The 10,898-nt window shown below is 38.1% G+C and overlaps 1 long non-coding RNA gene across 2 annotated transcripts in view; it reads left to right on the top strand.

Annotated features, from left to right (window-relative positions):
- Positions 1-780: 780 nt before the first annotated feature.
- Positions 781-10,898, top strand: part of LOC115483032 — a 158,495-nt gene continuing 148,377 nt past the window's right edge. For both annotated transcript variants that reach the window (XR_003944211.1, XR_003944210.1), the window contains exons 1-2: positions 781-990; positions 6,379-6,445. This is a non-coding gene — a long non-coding RNA (uncharacterized LOC115483032). The remainder of the gene's footprint in view (positions 991-6,378; positions 6,446-10,898) is intronic.

Here is a 10,898-nt window from a genome sequence, read left to right as displayed (position 1 = left end):
GTCAATATATATATATAAGTATTATGAGACTTATTTATTAAATCCTTTTTCTTCATTTTCACAGTTTCAATTCGGGTTTTAGCGAAAAGCTTGAAAATTATATTTTTAATCAATTTCCTTATAAATATTTCATAAAATTTTTTAAATATCGCGTCAAAGACGATTTCAATGGCTATCGCAGTACATTTGGCACATCTCTAATAGCTGTTGTCCATCACTCTGCATGCGTGTGCGTGCGTGTGCTTGCGATGCTGTTTTAAATGGTGTAAGGATAACAAAAGTCTACCTTTTGTCAAATTGCAACGGTTTAATTGCAGATAAGCAAAATGCTAAGCCGCACACATTTAAGAGAGAGTGAGCGCACACTCCAGCTTGCTCTCTTAGCCATCGAGCACGCGTCGAACATGTGCGTTACAGGTTGCGTGCGCGCTAACATTGCGGTTGCAGCTGCGCGCTGTTGCCGTAACAGCGTCGCTTAGCAGTACCCACTGTTAACGCAAGCCAGGCTGTTAACAGATGCAAAAGCAAAGCCGTCCGAGGCGGTTGTCGTAGCGGGTCCGATGCGAGGTACGATTCCGAGTTTAGAGCGTGAAAATTCCGTAAAATATTTTTGTGTGTGATTCACTTTGAGAGTTGTTGTTTTTTCTTCTCACTCAATCGCGCGCGCGTTATCGCCGGCAAAACGAAGTAAAACGAAAATAATCAAAAAATTAAATAAATAAAAGAAGTTATTTTTGTTTTCTGCAAAATGCGCGCGTGTTTTTTTTTTGTCAACCGCTTAGCGAGCGACCCAGAAGCACAAGAAGAAGAATAAGATGGTATATATTTTTTTTTTGTTATTAAGTGGAAAAGTGAGAGTGCGAGCAGTAAAGCGATAATACGAATGCAGTTCATAAGCAAAATGCAATTAAATCTAAATTAATGCAAAATCAAACAGCAGCAGCCAAAGTCAAAACAGAAGCAGTAAAAGAAGCGAAGCACAAAGCAAAGGTAAAAGATGAAGAAGAAGATGAAGATAACAGAAATACCAAAAACAACAAAAGTGCAAGCGTGTGTGTGTGTGTGTGCTTGTGTGAGGCAACCCGTTGAACCGGTTCAGCCAGCCAAATGCAGCAGCAGCAGCAGCAACAGCAACAAATACAACATGTGAAAAATAAGGAAGAAATAAAACCAACAGCAACAACACCATATATTACCTTAAAAATACGGATATATGTATATGTGTGTGTAGTGCTCTTAAGCGCAGCTTGCGATCGCATGTCGCTCTCACGCTCTCAAACATGTGCAGTAGCTGCAGCTGCGCTACCTGCTAACAACATGCTCTTCAAATTGCCCAACGCTCTTAAGTCTATAAATATCAGATTGAATAGAAGCTTGTAAATTCGTTTTGTGTGCGTGTGCGTTCTCGTGCTGCGCTTGCAGCTTTAATTAGAAATTTGTTGATTCCGCTCTTAAAGCTAAAAGCATGCAACGCTGTTCAAGTTAATACTTGTGTGTGTGTTTTGTGTTTGCTTTCGATCGCGCTCGCACTCGCTCGCTCTTGCACATGTTGCTGGCAGCGCTCTTTGATATTTCTTGATCTATGTATGTGTGTTCGTGCTTAAGCTAACGCTCTCTGCCGCTCAACAACAACAGCAGCTACTGATTTAATAGCGCTCTTTAAGCACATTTATTTATCCTGCGCCTGCAGCTTAAATATAAACTTATGCGCGTTCTCTCTCGCTCTTATAACACTATTTGAACATAAAGCCTGCAAATGTATGTGTGTGTTTTTGCAATAACAATCAAATGGAAAAATGCAAAGCGCAGCAGTTTTAAAATAACAATTATTACCCGCTTAACCGGTTCATGTCTGCATAACAACAACAGCAACCACAAGAGAAAAGCCAAAATGCAGCCGTAAAATGGCCAATGAAGTCCAAAATGAATCACAATGAAAATTGCAACAAAAAACACATAAAAAAAAACAACAAAAAACGTGTTCTTATTGCAAATGCTGCCGCCGCAAAATCTTTGCCAAAAAATGAAGCGAATCAAGCATAAAGCAAAAGTAAAGCAAAGCAGAGCAGCGCAGTAGCAGCGATAGCGACGTTTGCTTTTCTTGGTGTTGTTATTTTTATTTTTGGGCAAAGGCGAGTACAGTTAGACGTAAATAAGGACCAAAGTGCCTGCTAGGCATATGTGTCTGTGTGTATGTTGGCGTGCTTTTAATGAAGAGACAAATAAGTAGCAGACGAAGAAGAAAAAGAGGAGCAGTAGTAGCAGAAGCAGAATAGGCAGCGCCAAAGGTGATTAGCAGGCAACACACAGGCTGTGCTAAGCTATGCGTGCGAACGAGACGAAGTGAGGCAAATTAAATTTTTTAGCTGTCAACAGGCCGAAAATGTGAAATATAAATGAAATATATGTAAATCCCCTGAAATTTGAGGTGAATGCTGCAAGGAGACAAGCATATAAGAAATATTTTCCGATTAGCATGAGAGATGGAGCTGAAATATTTAGACGGACAGATAAGAGAGAGTGGAAGAGAGAAAGAGAAAGAGAGAGACACTGAGACTTAGGCTTTGGCTGAGATAGAAAAGACCGAGAAGCAAACCACAAAGGACACTAAATTTAATCTCACGAGCGAATACCAACCAAATCAGTTTCCAGTGAATATTTGAAATGAGAGGAAAATAAGCAGAAATTAATACGAAAAATAATTCCTAGAAATTGAACTAGAAGAATTATAATTTATTTATATTTTCCTTAAGACATTTTCTACCCTTCCTGCATTTCCCTCCTTCCCTCTCTCTCTCTCGCTCTGCTTCTCTCTTCTGCTTTAAGCTGACTTAAGCTTAACTTTTTAAAGTTTCTGAACAACTTTTCTACAATATTTTTGTCTTCTGCTTTTTCCAGTTAGTTAAAACTTTGCGCCGTACACCAAATGCTGCTTTAAATGCGGTGAAAAATTATATTTGCAGAAATAATTCTAAATAATGAAATCGGAGATTTCACGGGGGAGTTCCTTTAGGCCAAGTCTTAGAGTTACAGCATCTATTGGCGGCGTCTTCTTCTTCCCTTCAAATCATCAAAAACGAATTTGCATAAACTGTTAATGGGAAACTAATCGATTGGCTTGACGAGCGAATGAAGCACAAAAAGTTGCAAAATAATTGGAATCTTAATTGCTCGAAGCCGTTGGGCCTTTTATTTCTGGATGGACAAGTCTATTAAGTCAATAGCCTCGAGTGGGCCAAGATATTTTGACACGATTCACTTCTGGACCAACGGATCACGCGCCCGAAACGAACTTAACTTTGCGATTCTTTGAAAATGGCATCGCAAACGTAGCTGAAGCGCGAAGTGAAACGTGATTCAAGCCAAAATCGTGATTCGCACTCGAAAGGCCAAGCAACAAGAGCTGAAATTCTGGAAGAATACATAAAAAACTCGATTGAAATCGAAGTGGCTCAAAGGTTAACTCCCACTCGACATAGGATACGACAGCTCCCTGCCTCCATTATAGATATATGGCTATATATGCAATAGCCAATCGGAGTATTCGCCTTTAACACTTGGGAATACACATAAAAAAATGGAATCGAAATTGGAATCCAGCGCAAAGCACAACTGAAATGGAGCGAGAACAGCAACAACAACAACGACGACGACGACGTTGATCAACACTGAAACTGGACGCCACAAACAATACGAGAGAGAGAGAGAGTGAGCGAGTGAGGGAGAGAAAGAGCGAGAGCGAGAGAGACTGACGCTCTGCCCTGCTGTTTCGGTCTTTAAATGCTAAGCCAAACAAACAGAGCAAACTGCAAAACTTGTTTTTGGCGATGATTAAGGCAAACAACAACAACAACAACAACAACAACAACAACAACAACAACAACAACAACATTTCTTGCTGCCCAGGCCAAAAAGGCAGCTGCCCCAACTTCGGCAGAAAATCGCGTTTGCCTGTGGCTGAGGCAGCTTCTGGCTGTGCCTCTTGCCCCGCACTCTTCCCAACTTCAACAGATTCTCCAGATTCTTTTCGTGCCTCTGTCCCAGACTCTCCTCTAGCTGCTTCCTCAGGCTCTTTCCTTGTCTGTTCTCTTGCCCATGTCCCAGACTCTCCTCTAGCTTCTTCCTCAGACTCTTCCCTTGTCTGTTCTCTCGCCGCTGCCACAGCTTCCTTTTACTTTACCTCTTCCCCAGCTTTTTGCCTGCCTTCTCTGCTTCAGGCTCTGCCCCTGGCGCTTCCTGCTCTTCTCCTTGGACTCACACGCCATGTGTTTCTGCTGCTTCTTCTTGCTCTTGTTGTTGGGCTGTCACGAGTACAGTTTGTCGCGTCTCTTCATCGTCAGCTTTCCTGATCAATAAACAAATATCAAAGAAATCGAATAATTTAGCGAACAAATAAAGCTACATATATGTGAGGTATATATAAGATTAAATATATATTTATATATAAATATATATATATATATAGCATCTGCAGAGAAAGTTCTGAAGACGCAGCCAATGAAATTTCCAAGGCGAAAGACTTGAAAGATAATGGATACAACGAATCGGCATATGTTTAACCTTGTGTACGAGAAATTAACACTCAAATGGTTCAGATTCATAAAGTCACAATACACAGAAGCTCGATAAAGTAAAGAAACGAAATTACAGATAACTTGCCACATAAAGTGCGCAATTCAGGAACAATTCCAAAAAAGAAGAAGAAGAAAATATTTATTTTCCAGTCAAGGGTATCTGTCGATACGTTTTACGAATTATATATGAACTTATTTCTGTCAGTATGGAAGACTTTGGCTAAGTGGGTTAGATGTTTGATAAAGATTGAGCTATATTAAGATGGAAAAGCAAAGCTTTTATCCATAAAAGTTTCATTTAATCTTAGGCAGCTCTAAGAAACTTTTGAAACTATTCGAATTAGCTAGATAAAGTTGAATTTAAGTCAATTTCACATGGATAAGGCATACATATATATTTATTTATATTAGATATATATATATATATATATATATTTATTTATATTGGATATATATTGTAGCAGGCTCTTAGCATCCTTTCTATATTGAAGCTTTGTGAATTTTACCTGCTTCAGGTCAAGTTCTCATCTTCAAATGAAAGGCTCTTTTAATGCCTATTACAGAGACAACCCGCTCACCTTTTGCGTATGTCAAAAGCCTTCTCAATTTAAGGATTAGTCTAAATGAATAAGAACTTGACAGTTACCATATGCATATATAATTATAGCTATACCTATATCTATCTACAGCTTTGTTCATAAAAATAGTAGTGCGACTGAGCACCAAAGCAATTTGGCGTTAAGCACAATACTTTGAAAACAATTTGAAACAAATATTAAAAATGAAAAAAGAAATGAATTCTATTTACTATTGTTATTAACAAAAAAAATTGTTCGTACTTCTTATATATAATATAATATATAATATAATAAAAGTGCTGGATTTTCTATTTTATTGAACGTCCTTCTTCAACTCCTTATATCCAGCACTACAATTTTTATACCCTGATTTTTTATTGATTTTATTATTATTGCATTAAGTTACATTAATATTGATGAGGAATATATATACGCATATGTTATGCTATATACATACGTATATTTAGATCTGCAGATAGATATTTTCATCTATAGATCTACATATTTCCACACGTAGAACATTATATCTGAGTTCTTTTAGCAACAAGCAACTTTCAGAGTTCCTTAAAATTCTAATTGGTTTTTTTTGGCTAAGAAAACAGTTCGTTTTTTTTTATATTTGCTTTTGAGCTCTTGCTTGCTCTTCCTCTGCCAGTGCTCAAATTGAGCTACTTTTTAGCCTTTTTTTTAATATGCTTGTTTATTTTTTTTGGCTAATTTAACGCGTTTTATTTCGTATTTTGTTGTTATTTCAATTGCGTTTTATTGCTGCCTTTGTTGGTGTTTTCGTTGTTGTTGCTTCAGCGTTTTTTTATTTTTTTTATTTCTCGCTATTTTTTTCTTATTATTTTTATTGTTTATTGTTCTTCAGCGCCTACGCGCCAGTTGTTTCGTCTCTCTCCTTCAACCTCTCTTCTCTACCGTCACTATTTCTCACACTCTTCTACTTCATTTGGCTGTGTTGATTTATTATGTTGCCTTCTCGCTTGCGCCCAAGCATTGTTTTGTTTACTTCAACGCGTTCGCTTCGCTCTTTGCTCTTCACACTCATTCGTTCGCCCTCTTTCTCACTCACAAACATGAATTTTTGTCTGATCAATCAAACTCCAACGCGCACGCAACTTCGAACCGCAACTTCTTGCGCTCTTCGCTTTAACTTTATTTCGTTATATGCCTCTTATTAATCTCGCGGTGTCTCTCTCTCTCTCTTTATCCTCTCTTTGCAGCTGTTGAACGCATTAAGCGCGCATCCATGGATTTCAGCCGCTTGCCATGCAATACAATTATCATAAGGTGAGCAAAGCAGATAAAAAAGTAGAAGATGTGGAAGAGGAAGACGAACGTAACGGTAAAGCGCTTAACTCTTCAGCTGAAGCCAGTTGAATGGAAAACGTGAGCAAGCGCGTTTTAAGCTCGGTTTAAAAGCTGTCAAATGATGAGTTTAAGAGAGAAATGTATAACAGTTCAGCTTGATATGCATGTGTGTGTATAACACTTACATATATAAAGTGTTTCGTTATAAACTATATTATATTATGAAATGCTATTGCGGAGTGGGCGGATGCTATGTTGGCACACTCATGGCAAATATAATAGGCTCACTAGCTAAATATGGGCTTAAAGGTTTACTTTTGCATATCAAGCATCCTATTCTTCCTGGCTTATATTATAGGTACCCCTTATTTGTAAGGTATATACTTAACTTTCTGATATACATTATTGTACTTACACTAATGGCACAAATAAAAGGCACACCAGCGAAACTTAGCCTTAAAGTCAAATTGATTCACATTTTTATGATATTCTAGTTAGTAATATCATCTTATAGGGTATATAAATTGCTTGACTTCTACTAATAGCTGTACTCTGTGTGCCTAAAGGTACTTCAATCACTCAACTTCGGTCTTGAACTATAAAAAAAAAACACACACACTTAACACTTAAGAAAAAACTCGACTAAAGAAGTTCCCATTCAGGGAATCTAAAATATGTTTATGACTTTTTTTTTGACAAGTGTAACGAAATACCGATCGAGAGTGAGAGTGCGGAAGAGAGAGAGAGTGTGTGTGTGGGAGGGAGAGCGAGAGAGGGGAGAGGAAACATACGTGAAAAATGGATCACATATGTTTTAACTTTACGATATCAAATAACGCGAAATATGTTGTCGAAGTGTGAGTGTGTGGGAGAGAGAGAGAGGGTATGTGTGGGAGAGAGAGAGAGAGAGAGAGGGTGTGTGTGAGGAAGTGTGTGTGTGCGGCTATTGAACTTTACTTTTGAGACAAACGAAACGCAAAAGGCGCTCGAAAAATGTGTCTTCCAAGGGTGTGTGTAGAGAGGTGTGTGTGTGTGTGTTTGCGTGTGTGTGTTTGTTTGCTTGTCTTTCTGTTACTCATATATCATGTGCTCATAAATTTAAACGTCATTTGACAAATATGGCGTCACACGAAATTGTCTTTCGATATGCCAAGTGGAAAAGCGAAGAAACAGGAATTCAAATGATTTATAAACACACGGAGCAATGCCAAAAGCAACAGCAACAACAACAACAACAATTAGAACAAGTTGCAAGCGCAGTTGAAGCTGAAGCAATAATAATCATTATATTATTTTAATATAATAACAAAACCTCAGACACGAAACAACAACAAAACTGAACCAAAGCGCGCAGATGGGGTATGCTCGACAAGCGTTTGCCCTGGAAGCCCTGCTTGCCCTGTATCTGCCCTGAGTTTATTTTGTCTTCGTTTCACACATGGAAAAAATTACTTTCCTATTTCAGATAGCTAAAGTAGACCTAGCAGAGTCCTAGATGGCGTACGCTGGACTGTAACTGAGATATAGATATGTTAACATATCAAAACTAAGAAATTTTTATAGTGAATATCGCAAAGTATATATTTTCGCTTGGAAATATTTCGAGTTGGACAAAAAAGGTAATATTCTTCTGAAGCATAAGCTAGACACGAGTCCATACTCCAAATTTGATTTATATAGCTGCTGAAGTTCTCGAGAAATCAACAAACAAGCAACCCGTCGAGGAAACGTGGTCAAACAGCTGGCCCAGAGCCAAAAGCTCCTTGAGCTCAACTCTGGCGTGTCTGGCTGTCATGATTAAAGGGTTTAGAATTCAGAGTGTTACGCCCCTTACCACACTCCCTCACTCCCCCACTCTCCCTCTCTCTCTCATTCTATTGCTTAACGCCCCTAAGCAACGAGTTGTAATAAAAACATACCACAATTCGTATCGGTATGATTGATATAACTAAAGCAAAGGCAAAATATACAAATTTCTCTGAGCTTCGAATTTCTAAAGAACGTGGGAAACTCTAATTTGAGGACAGAATTTTTCAACAAACAGTGATATATGAGTGAATAAAACTGCAAATTCATAGAGAGCATCAATTATGTATATGGAAATTCAAGTTAAATCTTGAGAAATCGGCTTCCAGCAGTGCTTTCTACATGAATCAGACTAAAGAGTCAGATCGTAACGCTATATCATATAACTATTTATTTGAACTCAGCTGCTAGTGAATTTATTTAGATATAACTTTGTACTACTGTTGGATCTACCTTCAATATAAATGTATTGAAAATGTGTCCAATCGTAACACTATATCATCTGACTACCTATGTTAACTCAGCTCTCGGCGAAAACTTCCTGATAAAACTGGGTGCAGCTGCTTTATTTGACTCCAATTAGAACATATGATAAAATCAAGCGAATCGTAATATTATACACTCAGACTATGCAGCTGCTACTTTGGGCAGTTACCTGTTAGAGATTCAAATGATAAATATATCGAAATCAAATATAACATATCATTATTTCTGATAGTTGGCTAACGGAACTCAGCTCTTAGCTTGGTTATGAGCTTCAAATTTGGTATAGATGCTTCGCTTAGCTTGTACTAGAGTATGTGTTAAAGTCGTGCAGATCAGTCAACTATATCATATAGCTGTCATAGGAACAATATGGAAAATGTCGTTTGCTGGCCGAAGCCTGCGGCAGAAAGAGTCAACAGACTGATTTTGATCAGCAGCCAGATAAAAGCAAAAAGTATTTCTTCGGTTGCCTCAACTGCTGCTTCTGTCTCTTCTTCTGGCCTCAACTGCTGCTGCTGTCTTCGCTTCTCGCCTCATCTTGTGTGCCGCACTTGTTGCATGAAAACTGCGAAAGGAGACAGCAAAAAGCGTTTTTTTTGTTGGAGCCGCTGGTCATAAATCAAGTAAGAAAACTAAGGGTGTTGCACAGCGTGTCTTGAGAGGAGCAAGGGTTGCACATAGAGAGCAGCCAAGGGGTGGCGCGGCCGAAGGGAGCGGCGGCGGGGGCGTGACAGACCGTTATGTCAAGTGGCAGCCAAGCGAGGCAACGAACTTGAAAAAACAACCGCAAACGATGAACGCACAGCGCTGTCTGCTCCTTCACGGCTGGCCCCAAGCATAAGCATATATATCTGTCCATATCTCTTATATACGTACTATATATAAATACTAAAAATATATATAGATATATATATATATAGACAGCGCATTTCATGTATGTAACCATAGTCTGGCCCTGGCCTTAACAACAGCATCAACTGGTTTTTTTTGCATTTATGCCAGAGACAAAGCGAATTTCAATTTGTGAAATTCCTTTATAGAAGCTGAAGATGGCATCAGATTAGATATATCTGCCTTATAGCTCCACTATATCATATAATCACCTATATGAACTCTATTTCTAGCATAGTTTTACTATGAAAACTTGCCACAGCTCCCGCTTTTAGTTTCGACTATAGCATATATCAAAATTATGTGCATATCATTACCATATCATATGGCTGCCTATGTGAACTCAGCCTCCATTAAAGTTATGAATCTGAAACTTGGTACACTACTTTCTTTTAAAGGTGCTATGAACATATATTCATATGAGTTGAATCGTAACATTTAATCATATAGTAACCTATGTGAACTCAGCTTATATTGCAGCTATGAAGGTGAAACTCGGCACATCATTCTCTCTCAGACTCCGTAAGAGCATACTCCAAAATAAATTCAATTCTAACACTCCATCATATAGTTATCTATGTGAACTCAGCTTTCTTTACCGCTATTCAACTGAGACTTGATACACCACCCTCTCTCTGACTCAGGGAGAGCATATTGCGATATGAGTTCAATCATAACACTCTAACATATAGCAGCCTATGCGAACTCAGCTGTGGACAATGCTATGCAGCTCAAATTTCGTAGAGTGCTTTATCTTAATTATATATAAAACATATGTGAAAATTAAGCAGATCGCACAACTATATCATATAGGTGCATGAATCACCCGATTTTTAGTCAGTTCAAACAAATAGAAAAAACTCTTGAGCTTTAATCTCTTTTTCTTCCACGTCGCTTCTGCTTCAGTCACTTTTTGTTGAAACTGCGTTTCGGCTTAGGGAACTTTTGCTATATCCACACATTCAATAATTTCTTTTGTGTGTAGCTGAATGAGCACTTCAAGTTTCAGCTGCGTTCGCTGATATCTATCCAAAGGTCCAGCAAATTTCCTACAAAATTTTGCCAGCTGAACTGCGAATTCAATTTCCATTGTAATTCATTTAATTATTTAGCATATTTTTTGATTAAAAATGAATTTCACAAAAAAGCAAAAAAAGCACAAAGTTTTCCATTTGAAATATTGATGCGCATCAAAAGGGAAGCGAGATTTAATAAAAATGAAAAAGAAAATATGAAAGAAAAAAAACCT

Source organism: Drosophila hydei, unplaced genomic scaffold, assembly GCF_003285905.1.
Source record: "Drosophila hydei strain 15085-1641.00,03,60 unplaced genomic scaffold, DhydRS2 tig00000296-arrow-arrow-pilon, whole genome shotgun sequence".
Taxonomy (NCBI): domain Eukaryota; kingdom Metazoa; phylum Arthropoda; class Insecta; order Diptera; family Drosophilidae; genus Drosophila; species Drosophila hydei.
This window is presented reverse-complemented; position numbering and strand designations above follow the sequence as displayed.